The sequence below is a fragment of the Echeneis naucrates genome, chromosome 20, assembly GCF_900963305.1.
Source record: "Echeneis naucrates chromosome 20, fEcheNa1.1, whole genome shotgun sequence".
NCBI lineage: Eukaryota > Metazoa > Chordata > Actinopteri > Carangiformes > Echeneidae > Echeneis > Echeneis naucrates.
Window position 1 is genome coordinate 13,153,902 of NC_042530.1, and position 21,341 is coordinate 13,175,242.

The following is a 21,341-nucleotide window of genomic DNA, read 5'->3' on the forward strand; positions in this document are numbered from 1 at the left end:
CTTCTGTCCTCGGATGTCCTTAAGTAAAAATCCTACTGGGCCTGGAGAGAAGACTTCCTCTCTGAAAGATGGAGATTGTTTATCATAATTAAAGCAAAAACAAACAAAAACCTATAGTAATAAAATAAAAACTTTGCCAAATATTCTTTCATTAAGGTTATTACAGTCCTGTGGCTGTTGATGGTAAGCCAGTGACACACTATTAGCCCGAAGCAATTCCACTGCATTGTAACATAACTGTACACGAGTGGCCCTAAAGGCCACATTTCATTAGCAGCATTCCCCAAAAGAACGCTTTATCTATGTCGTAATTGGTGTGGGATTTGGTATGGCAGGGGCAAAGGAGCACTGAAAATGAAATTGATGTTCAAACAAGGGAGCAGCTGTCAGGAGCAGCTACCTGGGGGGCATTTCACCGAGGAGGCTCGAGAAGAGCCAGAGTTCTATTGATGAAAGTCTCACTTCATTAAGCGTGATTCGGTTCTCTGCATTATTTCAGTCCCACTAAACTAACTAGTGACACCCCCAGTTAGGATTAAAGAAGTCATGACAGTGTTGCTGTGTGTTGCGCAGACGTGCATGTTAAAACAGGCTGAGCGGAGGATTGCAGAACACTTCAAAAGAACGCACTGTCAGAGCCGCATATCGTGTGATGAGTGCAAGCACATGATGACCAAGCACCATAAAATAACTAAGACCCTCCCACTGCTCACCGCATTCCTCGTGATGCCTTAATGTGGGCGGATAAAGAGTTAAAGTCACATCCATATTTTCGTCATGAGCAACTAACCCTGTGAACTAATAAAGACAATTAGATAACAGCAAATTCAATATTAAACTAAATGTGTCCCTTCAAGGGCAATTTGATACGCAAACATTCAATAATTCAACAGTGAAAAGGATGAATAAAAATGGAAAAGAAGAAAAAGAAGAGTTAACTGCAGTGAATAATCCATATCTGACCGACGCTATTATATTTACGTTATCATAAAAGTCTATGCAATATGTCGGCACTATGGCAATAATAGGCCACAAATCAAGATGGGTGTGGCCTCTATGACCTGTGGCTTGAAGCTAAGGGTGGCCATCATCTTCGGAGCAATGATTTCTCCCCCTTCTTCCAAACTGATCTGGTAGCAGGCAGAGTTAAAAGTGTGTATGGAGCCGAGGCTTTGGCGTATGGCCAAAAGCAAATGTTCAGGAGCTGAAATTAGGTGAGGTAATATCAGGTAGCTAGCAGCTACACACCAAAGGAGCACAGCAAACTCTCAAGGCCTCTCAAATAAGCCACGCCCTCAATTGTGCATAACTTTAGACACGAATAAAGCTTGGATTCAAAGTGCTTTTGTAAATCTTTCTATACAGCAACCAGGTGTGTTGTTTATGCGAAAGTCAAACATTTTAAAGAAGAGAGTCTGTGTTGATCGATATTGATCCCCGTTTGAAGCCAGATTCTCGTGGTCATTTAAAGGACCGCAGATTGTGGATCTTCCGTGTCGTTTGATGGAAGTTTCCCATTGAAATCTGACTGTCATCTCAACCTTCCAATGCATTACTGACAACAGAAATAAAATTAACTGAAACACAAAAATGCTACAGAAGAGGTATAAAGTTTTCAAGACTGTCTGGACATGCCATGGAAAACTGCTGAATGTCATTTATTCATTTCATTTCTTTTTTTTTTTTTTTTTTGGCCATGCAATGCTCGTGCAAATTCTTGCATTCACGGTCTACTCGATTCGTGTGACTGAGTGAAAGGAGAAATTTTTCATCACCAAATATACGTGGCTTTTTCGAAACAGGTATTTTCCGGTCTGTGTCTCTCAGACACAGACGTCCAGTACGACGGTGGACTTCAACACTTAAAAGCAAGCAATGATCAAAAGAGAATTTACTGGACTATGCCTGACCACCAAATCTCACTTAATGAAACACCCTCTGGTTTCAAACACGCTTCTCATCATTTTCATTTCCCACCCTGCCACTTCCCTCTGTCCTCCATTCTTGACGACTGCCTGTCTCTTAGGACTGATTTATGACTCCAGCTTAACTCTTGGCCACAGAAAATGTCCTGCTGATAGTTTTGCAGCAATCTGTCTTGCCAGTCACGATGGGAACTTTTTGGAAGACAATGCACATAAGGCCCAAAGGTGCACGGGTGCCAGGCAGGTGAAAGATGACAGGCAGCATGTCTCTTTCATCCAGGCGATCAGCTCAGCTCGACTTACTGAGCTGAACAGCAGGTACAGACACAGTGGCACTTCACCTAAATTAATAGCTGACCTGCTCACCACATTGCAGAGTGAAGAGTTATGGCTGGAGCGCCGCAGCAGGACAGGCAGCAAACATGGCTAACAATAGGGCAGTAGGATGTTTGATGAGGGGACTCAAAGCAGAGGCCAGGAGGTTAAGATGGATGGATTAGCTTTGTTATCAGAAAGGCCACAGAGGCGCTGCACCGGCTGTCCTCGCTGGCTTATCATCACATCCAACTGGCTAATCCAATTTCTGGCCTTCTCTGTTTCCCTCCTCCACATTGAGTGGTGTTTCTAAATTTGTAGCTGTGGACAGAGGTGACATGTTTAAGGATTTAACAGCTCACCAATAACAGAAATTTACTCAGCCATTACTTTTAATGTGGACTATATTGCCTGGTTTGTTTAACCCTGAGATATGCAGGTAACTGGCACGCATTTACGCATCTCCTTGCTTTTTCTTTGTTTTTTTTTACCCTACTTAATAATAGTGCACAAAATATCTTAACACAGATATATATATAAAAGTTTGGACACAACTTCTCACTTTGGGCCTGTACTGTATATATAGTCTTGGCCCAACTTTAAAATATATGACTAAGCAACAAAGCTACTTAGTCACTTAATTAATCCACAACAACTACAGTAATGCGTAGTGTAAATAAATATAATGGGCCAAAATCACTGTAACACTCTTCAACTTTTTTTGGAATTTACTTATGTCACAGGAGGTGAAGGTAAAATTTTTATTTTATGAATTAAATGTAAAATTGTCTTTATCTGTCTTTACCTTCACCAGCTCATTGGTGACAGTTTGGTCCACATTCACCAAAAGTAGCTATAGGCTGTCAGGACTCAACAATTTGACTTTTTGGCTATGTGCCCTCACCGCAATATAGGGAGTAGTCATCACAATCCTCCAGAAGCTAAAAGATACCCTCACCTGAATATTTCCTGTCGTATTGACTTAAAAATGCATTAAATGTTCACTGAGCCCACCCCCTTCTCATTTCATCTTGATTTTTATGCAAACCAGCAACAGCGAGCACAACAGCTGTTTGCACAGCTCAAGAGCACATGCTGCATTTTGGCTGCTCTGTATCCTCCATGCACAGTTGAGCTTCACTGATGCCCACGTTAAAATTAAAGCAGTGTGTTACTGCTCTCCATTGCCACAGCTGTTCTTCTTCAGTCTATTAGAGCGAAGTATGTTCTGGGTTTCACAGAGTCACCTGTCTTTGAAAACTGGGTCTGTAGTTCACGTTAACACCTACAGCGATTACAAATCAAGCATGAAGCTGCTATTTAATGAGGTCATGTAGAGAATATGGAGAAATACTTTAATAAAGACAGATGCACGGTGCGTGTAACGTAGATAAATAATATATGTAAAAACAATAAAATTAAAAAATGAAAAAACGTAGCTGTGCAACGCCCATCCATATTCACCACAGGTCTGGAATGGAAATTGTAATAATGTTGTTTAAGATCACCTTGAGCAGAGCACTATGAAATGCATATCAGCAGAAAAGGCAGATTTTGTGACCTCACTACGCAAACAGCCAAGCAGGCAATACAGGCCTCTCCCTCGCTGGATCACACTGCCACCTGCCAAGGTCTCCTTACGTGATAAAAAGGCTCAAACGACAGTGTGCAAATTCTCACGAAGACGTTTGTCTAAGTAAGGAGATCAAAATGTAACCTTGAGCAACATAACTTAATAGACCTGACATCTCTTTAGCTCTGGGCCACAGTTTGAGGCATTTCCAAACACCTTGAAATAAACTTGCAGAAGGACAAGAGCTGAATTGACAGTGCTTTGCTACACAGAAAGGGCATTCCAAAAGTTGCACAAAAAGTGACTCGAGATATATTCATTGATAACTTGACAAAGAGGGGGGTCAGGATCTGAAGTCCAGTTTGTGGCTCAGTTATGTGTGTTGGATGGCCGCCTTCCAAACTGGCCATTTATCAATAAAATTGAATCATACATAAATGACTCACAAAATAACACCCAGGTGAGGTTGTTTCATCAAAATAAGAGTTTTGAAAAATCCTTGAAATATGAAGCCAGGTCACACAGCTTATCTTCTAGGCAGTACCCTATAATGAAAGTATCAGGACTGGAACATGCTTTTCTTTCTTTTTTTTTTTTTTTTTAAGACTGTCTTTATCAATTCCTCTGACCCTCAAAATGGATGAATGTGTTTTTCAGCCAATCTTTGCAAACTTTACCTTGTTTCTTCACTGCTCTCCATATATGAGAAGGACCTGCAGACATTTATTCCATTAGATTTCCTCTTGAAAAAGCTTTTAAAGGTATCTATGGGATTCTCCGTAGACATGAAAAGAACAGTGTAAAACATTTCAAATCTCTGAGAGGATAATTAATTTTGAAGAACTCAGTTTTGTTTTCCTTTTTCTCTCTGTTACTTTCTTTAAATCGAGCCAGGTTAGTCACGCGAGCATGAAATCGATATGACGTGTAAATCAAAAATAAATTAGGTTTTCTTTTGTCCTCTATGAACAATCATTTGAAATTAATTGCAGAGTAGACTTCATGCTTAAAAGTAATGGTCCAGCTCAGATCCAGGACTGCTTTACATAATGCATATAATGCAGGCTGGATTTAAAACAATTTACTTCTGGGGTTAACCAGGCTAATGACATATTCATTTTCTGCAAGGGAAAGCTACACAGCGCAGAGAAGTAAATGAGCTTTTCATTGTTCGCTGGAACCCGCAGACCACTCTGAACTCTGTCTTGGTACAACAAAGGCTGGGAGGGCTGAGATTTAAATGATAATGGGATTGATCCCTCATCTTTGAAGCTGTGTTGTGAGCCTCTAATTAATGGCTTGTTCCATTCGGAGGCCATGAAATAGAAAAACACACGTATGGCCGTAAAAACTTTTCAACTTTAAAACAAATTAAAGGGGCTCTCGGCGTCAGCTGTGAAACTGACTCTCGATATGATATTCTCTTGAGCCCACACAGAAATGTCAGTCTTCAATCTCCTCCTTGCCGAGGAGACTAGTCATTACTGTGGAACATCTACAGAGCAGCTCCCACTGAAAACACACACCATCGATTGAATGAAAAACTATCCATCACAGTGAAGACAGTCGTGAGCTCTGCAGGTATGACGTGAAGCTTGTATGGCCAACTCCCATCTTTAGCACAAAGCAGCATTCTCTGTGAGCCTTAACGTGAGCCATAATAAGTCTGTGGTGGGATTTCATGAAAATAAAAAAAACAAAGACAACATGAAAAGACAAAAAAAATAAAGGCTATTGTTTTCGTGACACTGTGCAGTCCCGTCATGCACAATTCTTTTTTTGTATGAAATTGCGAAATTCATGGAAATTCATCAGGCAACTTGTTTTCATTCACAGTGAATGCACTAACAGCACAGACACAGCAAACCCAATTGTGCAGTTTGTGATGACACTGCATGGACCATATTTTGTGTTGGAAAGAGTCTTTTCAAAACATGTGCCCTTTTTTCACAACTGATCTGATACCCTGAACTGTCATGCAGTGGGAAAATAAATTTAAATTCACCTTTCATTCAGTCGAGTATGGCTGCTGTTTCACTTCAGCCATCGGATAAATACAAAGTGGGTCATGATCTTATAAAGTGTAAGATGTCTTTCTATTCCTGGAGAGAAAAATAGCATAAAGACTGGGATTATATTCCCATATTCTCTATCTAGGAAAGTGCACAGCAGTGTAATTTGGAGAGCTTTGTGTAGCTTTTGTTGCATACTTTTATGAATTTTGAGTCCAGCATTTACTCATGCTTTTTTTCGAGAAACAGCCTCCCAAACAGAGTCGGCTCAACTGGTTGCTTGGTTCTCCAGTCACGACATCATGCTGTTAGTATGGGGGAGATGTCCGCTTCTCTGCAAACCTCTGGGATTTACAGACACCCATAACGGTCACTTTCATATCCTGAGAGTAGCTAATTTGTCTTACAGTAAAAAGATAATTGCAGCCTGACTCTAAAAATGACCAATCAGTAGCAGTAAAAACTGACGGCTACAGCTCCCAAGGAGATCCGGCTACTGTAGCTCCAGGTGATCTGTGAAACAGCTCCAGCTGGTGAAAGGGCGCGCTAATCCCTGCGTGCGTTCGATTGCACAGTGGAGAAGTCCTATAGAGTGGAGGAATTACTTGCTCAGAGCTGAATTTTTTTCAGCTCGATGTGTCCAGTATGTTCGAAGCAAAGTAGCTCAAGTGGCACGTTGTGTGACTCCGTCTGCAGTAGAATTGTCAATACCTGTTTCCCAAATGACCACATGCTTCCAGGCCACATCCCACATCTCAGGCCCATCCCCCCTAGCTGAAGCGTACATATTGACAACAAATTGACTGACTTTTAGACAGTCTCTCCTGGATTGTGCCAAAATTGGCTGCACAAACATACGATCAAAATAAAAATAACTACGTAAAAAACAGAGATGGTTTCATAAAAGCGGCTGCAGTGTATATGTATATGCAGATTTTAGTCATTAAATCTGACAGAACCAAACCACCCACAGTTAAAATCAGATGGGTCATTGGACAATTTGGGTTAAACCATACTGACCCCTTTCGAATGCTGCAGGTAAATCAGAAGGCATTTGGATTCAAAGGGAGTGTACAAAGCACACACACACACGCAAAAATTACATCCTCTAATGAAAAAATATGCATATTGCGTATCACAACCTCTGCCTAAGGCAATTTCGTATCGACTACATCTTTCTGCCATCGTGGTGGCAACTTGACTGAGGGACTTTCTCAAGGACACCCACAGAGTTTGTTTTTCCCACACAATGAACGGTGCACCTTTGATAGACAGCCTCCCCACTCAGTCCAGCAGCCCGTTTCCCCGTGGAGGTCCAACCTTGAGCACTGTTTTTTTATTTCATTATTCCTACTAACGAGGACCACGAGCATCAGAGGCTAGAAGACCGGATGATGAAAGAGCAGCATGAAGAGGGGGCTAAGAGCGAGCCAGATTATCAATCACTCTGGAGAAAATAAAATGTGAATCCCCTGTCTCCTTTTTTTTATTATTATTATTATTATTTTCATAATTATTTAAAGTTTACAAGGTGTCAGGGCGGAGATGTCTCAATGCCACCAGAGTGGCATTGAGAGAGGAGAATCCAGCGAGCTGTGCGTGCATGGCGGTGTTTTTCCCTGGAAAGTTTATCTGTCCCCTGGCTCCCTCTGATTCTTGTTGCCACATCCAATTTAGACTCCGTCAAGGAAGACTGCAGGGGCGGCATAATCACTCTGAGCTCCATGCTATGTGATCTGACACAGAAACTGTCCAAGATGTTTACCCTCACCACTGTGGCCCACAAACACATTTAACACAGCAGACGTGTGGGGTGTGGGAAAGAGTGAAAAACAGTACTGTAAGGTGTGATCAGGGACACAATGGTGGCTTCACGCTGGGGTTCGGTTTATTATACCGTGACAGGAGCCCATATAAGTTATTAAGCACGTAGAGCCAATATGCCCTTGATAATACTGTGTAGTATCATTTCTGTATGCCACCAAGATGAGATGTTCCAACTGCGTGCAGTTCGCCATGTGCCCCTCCGTTCGCCACATGGCAAAACTGATTTCAGCCTAGCTTGGTTTTCCCAGGCTACAGGCAAATCTGTCTACATTTCCCCAGATGATAGCGATAACGCACCTGATGCTGTAAGGACATGAAAAAGAGACTGGTATGTGTTATTCAGCTGTCGGGATTACAGGTTTAACATGTTAGCTAAGTTCAGCCCAATGGAAACAAAAGAATGAGACTAAAGCACAGAGGTGCACTGTCAGGAGAGGCAAACCTAGAATGTATCTGTGGAGCCCCCAAGGGGAGAAAGGGCCCTTGGTTTGCCATTATTTTGATGACGGGCCACGACAACCCTCTATAAACCCCTTTAAATGTCTCATAAAGGTGCCGTTACAGTGGAATGACACTTAGGGGACGTTAGGGGCCCTCTCCTTCCCCGGCCCACTAGAAGTAATACTTACAATAAGAGGGTCTGGAAGTTTTGAACTTCTTCATTGTACTTCTTCAGTTGATTGAACATGCTTGAGTGCCACAGGCAATCACATATGCATGGGAGAGCCAGAGCCAAAGACGAAAAGGACGAGAGCTCTCCAGTCTCCAAGAAGATCTGAACATCAAGTTTGATTTTTTTGATTAAAAACTTGTCTTCACAAGGTCAAAATTGCAAAATATAGATGTTTTAGCCTTGTCTTAAAAAAAAAATAAAATAAATAAATGTCTGCATGCCTGTCTATTCACTGTAAAAATTATTTCAAACTGCTGGAGGGAATGACACAATGTCCAGATATTCCTGATGAGAGCCTGATGAGATTTGTGTCTTTGAGCAAAATACTTGTTGGATGCAAACTGTTGGACAGATTTATGTGGAGTTTGCTTTGTTGAAGATGAATGTTATCACATTGGTGACCTGCAGACCTAAAATAGTCAATGACCAAATACCTTCAAAATTAAAATTACCGTTGCTAATTCACAAATTATTAGATATTATCTAACTCAGTGAGCAAGCTCGTCATTGCACCTTTTAAATATCAGCGTGTTAGCTTTAGTTGTATCTTATAGTGCTGACGTTACCATTGAGCTCAAAACTAATCCATTCCAGACAACAGCCTCACAAAGTCATTAGCAAGGTTGTCGATACTTGATTTTTGTCTCGCACAGGATATCTTTTTAAACAGCCCGAGATTCATGACGTGTTTATCTTCAGAGGCAGAAGTTGACTTTGTCATTGTCTTTGTGTCAGTGGCAAAGGAGAATAAGAAATGCCTCATTTGCCGGCACAATTACCATGATTATAGGCTTTTATAGTTTACTTGGCCTGAGCACACCCGGGGTACATTATCAGTAAAAAGGAAAAAAAAAAAAAAAAAAATTCCATTACTGGATATAGAAACAGACAAGGTGTAGTTGTGGAAATGTGTTGGACGCAGGAGTTTTATGTACAACTTCACTGATGGATTGATAGACCACTAGTTAAAGTTCTTAGTGCATGTGATCCCCGTGAAGCCAAGACATTTGTCTGTCAAATATGGGCGGTACGAACCAAAACGACTAAGTAATTGTACATAATTAAGCCTAAGTGGCCCTTTTGTCTTCTAATTTATAGCCCGTTGGCAGTATTTAAAAACAGAAGGACACCAAATTACAAATAACAAGGTGAACGCAACTCTCCTAGGAAATCTAAAAAAAAGCATCGCACAATATGCAGTCACCAGCCGATAAAACAAAAATTTTGTTCTTTGTTTCTCTCAGGTTTTGTCTGAAATTGAGCAAACAGCGCTAAACTAACCCAGTATGTTATCGTCCGGGGTCCAGCTGCCGGTCACAGCCACCACTCATTAACAGAAAAACTGCTGATGTGAAACAACACCAAACACTGCTGGGATGGTAAAATAAAATGAAAAGAGTATTAGAAGATAACAAGACTAAATTAACATTTTTCACATTACATGTGGAGACAGACAGAGTTGGTCAACACCGAAGAGAATCAGTCCACATTGTGATGGTGCGCGAGACCGCTGATAAAACTATACAAAGTGTTCGTGAGGCGGTCGGGCAGACACTGACGAAGTAAAAGAGGAGTCAGATGTGGAGATATTCTCGGAACAGTGTCTTCAAAGGCTGGCATGTTTTATATTTTAGCGATGCTGGGAGTTAACCAGGCTTTAACACATAGACTTATACTGTACTGCACAGTTTTGTTCATTCTTTGTGAAGTGAGGAGGAAAGGTGGGACTACAACATTGAGACAAAGGGAATATTTATGAATCAATACATTTGACAAAAGAGGCAGGGAGTGTATTTTCTGGTTATATAAGAGTGGATGAAGAGTTAAACGCCACAACCGTAGGCCTATACTATCCAGAAACCTCATAGGAAAACATGAGCACACACTTTGCTGTCTAAGTCATGACAGACACGACAGATGTGAGGACATTTTTGTTGTTCTGATTTTACCGTCAGTAAATTGTGTTTCTGGTGTCGCAGGTTTATTAGGGGAAAGCATTTCAGGTAAACAATGAAGTGTTCTCTGTTGCTATGAAATCATATTGCCTTCTTACCTCTCGTTGGTCTTTATCATTTCACCAAAATGAGCTAAGCTGTCCTGGATTTAAAGATAAAACAACAACAACCTTCTCCATTCCTTCTTTTGCTCTCAGTCATGAGAAAATGCAAGAATCCCAATTTTATTCAATTAAAAAAAACAAAACGACATACTTGAATTGTGACAGTTGTTAACTCTGATGGGCAGAAATTTGCAGAAATGCCATTTTCTCATTTTGAGGAATTTAAGGGCTTAAAATAAAATGAAGTGAAAAAGAATGCTATAGCTTCAGGTCGACCTTTCCTTCTCTTTTCTCATTTCACATCTTAACAGTCCCAGCCATTTCTCCAATAAACAATCTCAACACACTTAAACTGAACTGTTTCAGCACGTCTTTTTCTCTCTCTCTCTCCAGATTTTACATCCAATTTTACATCACTTATTTTTCCAAAACAGACTAACATGTTGTCTCGGCCGAGTGATCGTCTTGACTGCCATCATGCGACCAGCAGGCTACTTGAAAAGCTGTACAAAAGCTTTACTGATTAAAATAGAAATAATATGTCAATATGTGATAAAATGTCAAGGTTGGACATCGTCTCAACCCCAAATCACATTAAAATATATTCATATGCTACTTCAAGGCATATATTATAAATATATAATGAGCAAAGTTCTCTAAAGGGACCCACAAAACTCTAGTCAGACTATTAGTAACACACTTTAAATCTTGTTTAGCTGTATTATTTTATTTGTTGAATTCTGAAACAGTCAGTTTATTTGCCATTTGCAAAAGAGCGCCACAAAGGAAAGTGGCCATAAAAACATACGAGGCAAGAAGACAATTTGAAAGAGAAACAGATAAAAACAGAATAAGGTAAGAACAGGGATAAAAATACATGAAATAAAATATATCATAAGAGTAATAAAAGAGATAGATGCCCTCGTATGGAAAAGGTGATAATCACCTGAAAGAAAATAAAAGAAATCCAGGAATATAAAGAATTTTAAAGTGCATGATTAATAGTGACTCATGCTGATAGCAGCCTGCCGCTAGCAATACGATCATTAAATATTAAATATATATATAGATATATATATATATCTATATATATATCATTATTTAGAACCATTCAGGCTGCGCTCAGCCGAGGGAAACAGGAGAGCTCACACAAATCCTTGATTAACACCTTACTTTGTTGATCATAAGTACTTTTTTGGTCAAGCAACATCTTGAGCAACAGCAAAAATAACTGCACTTGCTTTTGTACACCAAGCATAGCGACGAATAGCGAACAAAAAAAAGAAATCTAAATGTGATTATGTAATTGAAAACCAAATTCAGTGCTGCGAAAATAAGCGTTCCACTGTAAAAAATATCATGGCAATCTGACTCACTGCCCCTCCCCGTGCTGCTGTACTCACTTCACTGCAAGACGGACAGGAGACTCACAACATCGCTTTCATTGATCGACAACAAAATGTCAGTCAAGCAGAAAAAAACAAACAAAAAAAAAACTGTATGGTAATGATGGAGAGAGCATTCACAGCCCGATTAGGCTGCACAGACAGCAAGAAGCACTCAGAACGATCGGGGAAAAAAATAAAAAAATAAAACTTGGTTTGGAAATAGAGAGCTTCTTAGATATTTGACTGTGCTTCAATAGTTCAGTAAGTTATGAAAGCGCACACGATATACCATTTACCATATCTACTGCAGTATGCCCCGGGGAAGGAGGTCAGAGCGGATAGTCGAGTAGTATTCAGCCATTTACCTGCACTGGACAGTTTCTCTGCAGCTCCAGGTACTGTGTCATGTGTTTATCTAAATGAGGTGACACAGTTCAGGCTGTCATTGGGGGGGGGGGGGGACTCCAGCAGAGCAGCAGCTGTGTAATGTGCCGGTAGCGCTTAAAAAGTGAAAAGCGCACACCGTAAAATTGCGTTACTCATAAATCGCACATGAAATTTATATCCAGCTTCATATAACATTATCTTCCTTTGCTTTTTATTCTCCTTTTGTCCTATTGGACAATTCACTCCTCATCATGCAGGGGAGCCAAACCTAATAAGCTGCAGGATGAAGATGGCTCATGATTACATGAAAAAAGGAGATAATGTTCTCTTCCTCCCATGTGGGAGCGTTTCCCTGTGCGCTCCTTGTGCTCTTGAAGTGGAATATTATCCTTGGGGGACAGACAGCAGAGAGGCAGGAGCGAGTGATGACAAAAAAAAGGGGGCTCACTCCAAAAATGATGATGCTGATGCCGCTTCAAAGAGGGCAGTTTCTCTGACACCATTTTGTCAAAGTTTAAATCACCACCAGGGCATTTTTGTATCTAATATCTGACGCTCCAATATACATTGGTGAGGATGAGGACTTTTTGACATTGAGTTACGCTGGTCTCCATGTTTTTACCGCGAAAACGTGGCTGCCATTCGCCTAACGCCATTGTGGCGGTTGTGTTAAAGGACAGATTGTGTCGTGTGTTGGTCTGTGATGAAGCACCCATTCTTCGGTTCGAGAGCATGCGTACTTGCTCTCAACACAGATAAAAACAGCGATGATGCTCACTCAATTACCTTCTCTTGAGATTGCATAGGACATCATATAATTACTTTGAGATATTAACGATAGTGAGACTATTATTTGCCATTGTTTTAATCTATTCAACTATTTTTTATCAAAAAATAAATAAATAAATAAAAAAAAATAGCCAGTCACATCACAGAAACAGCATTGCCTCTGAACTATTTTCAGCGGTGGAATATTTCACATTTGTTTTTCTAAAATGAATGTTGCCGATTAATGGTGTCGTACAATAACGACACGATGGCACTATGGGAAGATTTATTTGATTTGGTAACGTGCCCCACAATGAGTAAGAGCAGTGCAATAACAGAACAAGGCGCTGAAGCAAACAGCTAAAGCAAAGCTGGAGCAGCTTCAGGATAAGTTCCCGGTGGTCCGGCCTCAGACTTAAAGCCCATAAAACATCTCATCCACCCCGAAGGAGCTTGAGAGGATAATTTAGGAGGAATGAACTTAGCATTTCCATCTGAGTGTACAAAGGTTGTAGACACTTATCAAAGAAGCTGCTCCCAAAGGGGCTCCTACAAAGACGTGAATTATGGTCTACGTACCTGCTGAGGGATTTCTGTTTGGATCGGATATATTGAAAAATGTAATCTGGAGAAATGCCATTTTTTTAAATTTGTTAATATGCAACATACTTATAGGATAGCAAAGATACCAAAGATACCAAAAAATACAATAAATACACAAATAATAGTGTATACATCTTATACATGTACCCGTATCAAATGGTTCATCGCAATGGTAAATAATGAATAACTGGCCTTGCAACTGTAAAGCAGTAACTGCTTAATGTGTAATATTATTACATTTATATATACAAAAAAATCAATATATAAATCAGAATATGGGTTTGCATTACGAGTTCACTTATGAATTGAAAATAATTAACGTCGACAACCTTTTTCTTCAGGTTCTTCTTTTTTTCCCCCACAGGCTGTAACTGCATTTGTGTCATTGCTGTCAGTTCTGTTTTAGTAAATGCACGCGGTGTACAATGACCTGCTTTTCAGCGATTCAGTTTCCTGTTTGAGCCCACTGACTGAAGTGAAACAGCAAATAACTGAGGCTCTTTCAATTAAAAGCACCAGTTTTCTTCTTCTTTTGCCGCACGACTCACTACTGTACGTCATGGAAGTATGAAAACTTGCTGTGGACTTTATAAGAAAGAGATTTCAAAAAAAAAAAAAAAAAAAACCAAAACAAAAAACTGCTTCTTGGTCTTGCTCAAGTGCTTTGCCTCTCTACTGATGGACACGTATGTTTCTTCAATGTGACATAGCTGCTGTAGAGGCACAATGCACAAAGGCGTGAAGCAGCGGACATTCACAGGTCGGGAGAAATTCAGCAAGGCCGGCGGTGGCTTTCTTTTTTCCAAGGTCTGAATGTTGAAAAGACTTCTCTCCAGGAAGACGCACACTGTGTACCTTAATAAGAGTGCTTGTCCTTACATGTGGCGCTGGTTGAGATGGTGAAAAGCATCTTAACAGCATGTTGAGCTGTGCTGAGTTCATTAAATAGGAAATCTCCTCCATTTTGCCGACCGGTCTGCCCTGAGCCTCTTCGTAGGGCCTCGTAATATATGGATATTTTTCTTTTCTTTTAACGGAGGAAATGCTTCTTTCTTCCTTTGTTGTTTTTTTGTTTTTTTTTTTTTTCTTTATTCAAGCTACTCTGTCTGTCTTGCACAGACGTCTGTATTTTACAATAAAAATGGGATCTTGTATGTAAAGCCTGGCCAGTTAGTGGGTGAAAGTAAGTCTCGCTATGAACTGGGTACACCAGCTTGAAAGCAGGCAGAATTATTAGAGATGGCTAACTGGATACCACAGGTCACCTTTTGTTGTGTGATGATGGATGTGGAGGCGGCATCAGCCCTTGGGTGACACAGGTGATGGGCTCTTTCTTATTACAGGGCTAATGGGAGAGAAAGCTGTGAAAAAGGCATCAATCGTGCAGCTGCAACCACCAAGGTCACCGAGATCACAAATTAACCAGCCTCTATTTTCTTCTGAGGTCTCTTATATTCTCCCTCTGCCTTTTATTCTCACTTTTCAGTTGTTGTTTTTTTATAAATATTCTAAATAGATTATGTCATTATTAAATAGTGACATAAATTTATTTCAACACTTGCATTTTGGCCTCTACGGAACTTACTGTTTTTTTTTTTTTAATTGACTAAGGTTTTATACTTCATTTATTCAGATATACAGGCAGTGACTTTTAAAAGTTCGCTGTTGAAAGGGGATTGTTGAGGTCCACGCCAAAATATTTGTCAAATCAAGAAGCAATTACTCATCATCATATGCACTCCCTCCTTGCTGTAAAATATCAGTATTCATTTCCTAATGCGAGCACGAGATAAAAGCTGTCCTTTAGCTCTATGGAGCCCTGATTGATTCGGTGCCACTCCTGGTCGAATGAGAAATGGCCGTTGGGGAATATCAATGCCAAGAATCTCCGAGGTGGGCGAGGAAACATCAGCGCTTGACTCTTTTAACTTTGAACAAAGGACAGCGCTGTCTGTCCATCTGTTTTCTGTCAACATTATTCCTTCCGAAGTCTGACAGTTGTTGCATTGTTATGGATCAGGGAGAGGCATATTCACTCTTTCCAGTCAGTGAGCAGACATTGTGTTTTGTTTTTCTACGTCTATGTGTGCCACCTTAACACATCGTGTAGATGAGTTATCCGCAGTTTGAACTTAGAAGTAACTAGGTAGTCAGACGTTGTAAGAGAATGGATATGTTTTCTCAGAGAATCGAGAAAAGTGCGCTCTTTGTATTTATCTGTTGTTCGGGCGGACACAGTTTATGGAGACAAATAAAAACAAAGATGAGAGAAGAATTCCTTCCAGCGCGCCAGGCTGCGTGTTTTATGGTTAACATTTACTAAATGTGTTTGTTCTGAGTCAGAATAGTGATTCCAGATGCATCAAGTGCTTCCTAATAGAGTTGGTCAAATTCCACACAGATTTGAAAAAGACGCTGGATCTTTCTGTGACCAGTAAGAGGCAAATGCATTAACTGGATCGTTCCCAGCTGACAGATGTACTGAAATGGTTGCACTAAATGTGAAAATTGACATCTTTCAATATCAAGCCAAAGGAGAAAAAAAAAGTGCTTGTCCTAAAACATTACGAATGTGCTTTGTGAAAGAAAAACAAACTGCAAACAGAGAAAAGAAGAGACAGAATAGATTTTTTACTTCACTCTGTGGCTAAGCTGTCATGAAACACAAAGACACACTCCCTCACTTGGAATGGATGCATTCATCATGAGCTTACACCTAACATCTGAAAGATTCTGACCGGGACTGTTGAGGACACAAAAAACAAAAAAACACCACAAACAAACTTGTGACAAAACGGCAAAAAAATGCCCTCGGCTTGTTTCAAAAAAGACACCAAATTGAGCCACTTCTTGAACGCCAACGACAGTCCACTCGACCTCAATCCACTCACATTACAGCTCATTCTACAGGCAACAATAACACTACACTGTAGGGACGGTGAAACTTTAAAACGGAGTCATGCCTAAAAGTGCACGGATATATTTGCATACATTCACCACTGCAGCCTATGCGTCTTCCTCTTCATCCTCCACCTCTGCCCTTCCCAAGTCTTTCTTCATCTTTGCTCCCATAGGTCTTATATATATATGCCAGGCAGAGGAAGCAGGTTGCTTTAGTTGAATCCAGTGTTCACCTTCACAGCTGCTGCCTGTTATGTCATTCCCCAGGTGTGTTTAAGCTTGCGGCCAGATCTTTCCTCGTCTCTCCGCAGCCTGTAATTTGGGCCTGTCTGTCATGCCCACCCCCTCTGTCCTCCTGTCGGCGAAACCTGAGACTGATCAGTGACATATCGGTGACCAATGATGTGCATCGGTCGCTTCGCAGCAGAAGTGTGGACCGTGACAGGTTTGGCTCACATTTGGCAAATGTGAGCCATAAATTAACTGCGCAGCAATGTCCCCTTTGTTGAGCCAGCATGCTTGATATACATCTGAGCCGTTCTGAACACTGAGTGGGAGAGAGTGTCAGCATCTCAAGATGCTCTCTGCGTGAACCTTAGACAGTGCAAAAGTGATGTCTGGCACGCTGACTGGTGCGTGCTAATTAGTAGCAGGAGAGGTTATGGTCTGCCTGAAAATTAAAACTTGTGGAACTGGCAAGAAAGAAGAAGAAGAGAGAGGAAAAAAAAAAAAAGGTTTCTAGGCCAATATTTCACTCCTTCTCAAAGAGTACCTGAAAGTGAAAAGATACAATGCAGCCGCTTTCACCTCACCACGGAAATCATAGCTCATCGTTAGCTACTCAACAGACTTTTCACAAAATAGCCATCAAAGATTATTAACGGCGACCTGGACATGTAATTAATTTCAACATTCCTATATGTCAATGCAGGGCAGCAAAGTGGCACTGTTACCCCGCAATAAGAAGCCTGGGGGACCTTTCTGTGCTGAGTTTACAGTTTTCCTCCAGGTACTGAGGGCGGGGTACACCAGCTTTCAGTTAAATGTCTTGGCTGTATAAACATTCACCATCCTGTCAGCCTGATGGACTCCAGAATAACTTCCCATTTAGCCTTGGCTCACCTGGATTAAAGTCCCTTTTTTCTTTTCACCAAAGCTACTAGCTCTTACATCTTACTGCCCCCTGATCTTACCTACTTACTTACTGTCAATGATGATAGAAGAGCTCCTCTCAATCTGTGGTCCGGAGCCTTGTTCCTGCTCTGCATCCTCGTCTGGTTGCCATAACAGCCAGCTACTTTTGTGACCTGCTGCACCCCACGGTCAGAAGTTTCTCACCTCAAACCAAGTCCCGTGGACTTGGTTTGCTCATCTCATGGGTTTCCCTTTGGGGACTGCTGTCTGAGGTCTAAAGACAAAGACAAGCAGCTTAGTTAAATGAAGACTCTACATTTCCTGTGGGTATGAATAGTAGATAGGTTCTTCATGTCCGCCACCCAACAAATGCAACGGGTCTAGGCTGTAACCTGCCTGGCAACTGGGTTCCACCCCCTAACAACATTTATTATTATTATTATCATCACCACCAGCTATTCAACTAGATTCATTTTGTTCCATTACCTGCAAACCTAAACACGCTTTAATCTTTAAATCACTGTTTATATAATCTTCGCCATGGCAGACAGCTAACAGCAGCAGCCACTGCAGTCTTCCATCAGGACATGATCAGCAACTGCTGTGTGCTTAAAAATATTTTCAGCAGTGGTCACAACCCGGCGCACAAGGAGTGACGCCACGGTTGCATGCGCTGTGCTGCTGATGCGATGTGTGAGATGAGCGACCGAAAACCACGTGTAGACCGTCTGTAAGCCTTCTCCACACTGCCAGTCATGGGCGACTTATGAGGTGATGAGCCCCTTGGCACAGGAACATTAAAGCCCCCAGCTTCTAACAGAGCTGCTGTTTTCTTTTTTTTTTTGTTGTTGTTGGTTTTTTTTTTTTTTTCTCCAGAGATGAATACATGCAGCATAGATCCTGCCTGAAGCTCCCTGCCACAGGAGTTGTCTGCAAAAATAGTGAGTATTCCAAAATACAAATGCAAGGGCACTACAGGAAACATCACAAAGACACTATCAAATAAATCTTTTGGTGTGCAGTTATTTTACGACTTTCATTTAGACTGCCTGAGCTGCTTTATGTCTGTAAAGTGAGACTATTTAATACGCCTAAAAACATAATAGGATTAGATATATATATATTTTTTTGGTTTCTGTATGGGCAGGTACTCATTTAGAAAATTTGTCACAAATAGGGGTGAGTACAATTGTGACTGTAATATCAGGGGACACATTGGCCCTGCAGTAATCCACAATACTGCTTTGATTAAAATAAAGATGGAGAAAAAGTGAAGCCCTCATTAACGTGTAGTTTATTAGGTAAATGGAGATTTTTTTTTTTATTTATTTTTTTTTTAGTGATCATCCCTTTATTTGGGATGCATTATGGCACAATGACAGCTTTGATTCATTTAAGACTCAGTTAATCATCTGGAAGACAACGTAAGTGTATGCAGCCATTTATGACACCAACAACCGTGGCGGCCTGTGACAAGTTATGCACCTGCAATCTGTGATGTGAAAAAGTGTTGACGCTTTCATCGCCGTGTAGCTCCCGAAGAACCAGTGAACAGCAATGCCAAACGGCAGATGAGCTAGGCAGGTGCTGACATTGATTTCGAAACGCCATGCATCATGGGACTTAAGGAGCAAGGCTGAATTTGTGGTCATGTGAAGGATACATACATAATGAACATAGACTGCTCGGAGAACAAACAGACGTTTTCTGCTTTTAATGCAAATCCGATTTGAACGTCCTGTTGACGCAATGCCCACCTGCTGTGGCTTTGAAAGCCTATCACTGCTTCCTGAGCTCCCAAAGCAGCATGAAACATCTCATCTCTGCTCTAATGTATCCGCAGAGAGGAATCTTGCATAACATGTTTACATGGTCAATCTGATGTCTCTTGCTTCTTTCCATACAATCCAGTTATTCGACCTAAAACAACAGACAAGAGCAAACAAGCTCACGCTACTCACTCTTTCACTGTAAGCTTTCTCAGGAAATTGACTGCAGGAAAATAAATGACAATGAAGGGAAAACATGCAGGAATGAAGCATCAACTTAAGCAGCTATTAGCATTCAAATGTAGCCGCATAACAGCTGGAGGGGAGTACAAAAAATAATCCATTCTGAAGTCCATCAGTGTATTTGTTTTGCAAACAGACCTAAAGATGTACGGAGGTGAAATAAACATTAACGTAAGAGTGTAACCCAAAGTGTAAATAGGAACAATACATTTTAGGACTTATTATTCAGTCTACTTCAATCTATTTTTTAAAATCCATTTTATGTGTATTTTCCACTTGCACTGAAGACTCAGCCTAATAAAGGAGTTTTGAATTGAACCCAACTCATTTAACTTGAAAAAAATCACAAATATTTATTAGTACTATTACTTTTATGAGCCTCCTTTCACAGTGCCCCTACAGCGGCAGACATATGAGAATTTGATTGCCGCTGTTACGATGAAAAATATGTTCACACCTTCATTTTGGTCATGTCTTGATTGGAAATATGCAGAAAAATGACTTGGTTGGGTTTCAGAAAAGGTGTTGAAGTGGGCTGAAATACGCACATCCTAAAAATTAGACTGACTCAAGGAAAAGTCCTGCATTAAGACCATCAGGGGTGTCAATTTATCAGTTCTGAACTTCAACATGTTTCACTGTGAAGTCGTATCCTGCCACTCGCAAATGTAAAACTGTTTTATATTACAACTGCAATTCAAATTCACATTTATTACCTTTCACTGAACTTTCTAACATATGGCAGGGAAATAATCAGGTGTGCGAAATGAAGCTATTACACTGTTAAATTAGGGGGAAAAAGAGAAAATTAACCCTCACATCATGACCCATCAACCTGCATCACCATCTCCATCTTTAAATGTTCAGACATTGTTGCGGCCTGGATTAGACATCAATTAAACACAATCAAGATGATTTAATCCACTAATTCAATTCAGGCTAAGGCCAAACAAATTGAGTCTTGAATCCCCTGATGTAAGCCAGTGTCTGAAAATGGGTGTCTTTCATAAGAGGATGCCATCAGTGCTGACATGACCACTCAGAATTCATACAAAGGATTGATCTACCACGGCAGTTCATAATCTATTAGCGTCACGTGTAAAAAGCATATTCAACATACTGACATGTCAACTCATACAATTTTACAGCCAGAGAAGTCCTCAGCACAAAAAAAAACAAAAACAAACAAACAAACGGAAACTGATTCCCCCCCCACCCCCCCCCCCCCCCAATGCAGCAGTTCAAGAAAATTCAATTTGTTTATCCAAAGGGAAGCCGCATCATAAAATAATAAACTAAACCTGTACAAGAGTAATATCATCGATTATGAATCTCTATTCAGAAAACTACTGATATCAGTACAATTAGTTGACACTAAATCGACATCGATTTAGTGGCCACTGGATCCAGATGACCACTTGATTGATTATTGATTATTGATTGATTTAATATTGATTGATTAATCACTGACATGATTCTATTCTTGTGTTGTTTGAATGAATAACGCTCCAGACAGGCTGTTAGCTTTCCTCAACTAAAATTTTTATGGTTTTCTTTCAGTATAATTGGACACGAGATTATATGAAGATTATAAACTTTTGGCTCAAGAACTTTTTCTTATTGTGAATTCTTTGAGAGTATTAACTTCAACATCCATTGTCTTTTCACTGATGACTAACACCGCCATTTAGCTGAGACAGAGACAATAATGGCAAACAGATAAAAATATCAACAGCCATGAGGTCACCACACAGCTTCAGAAGA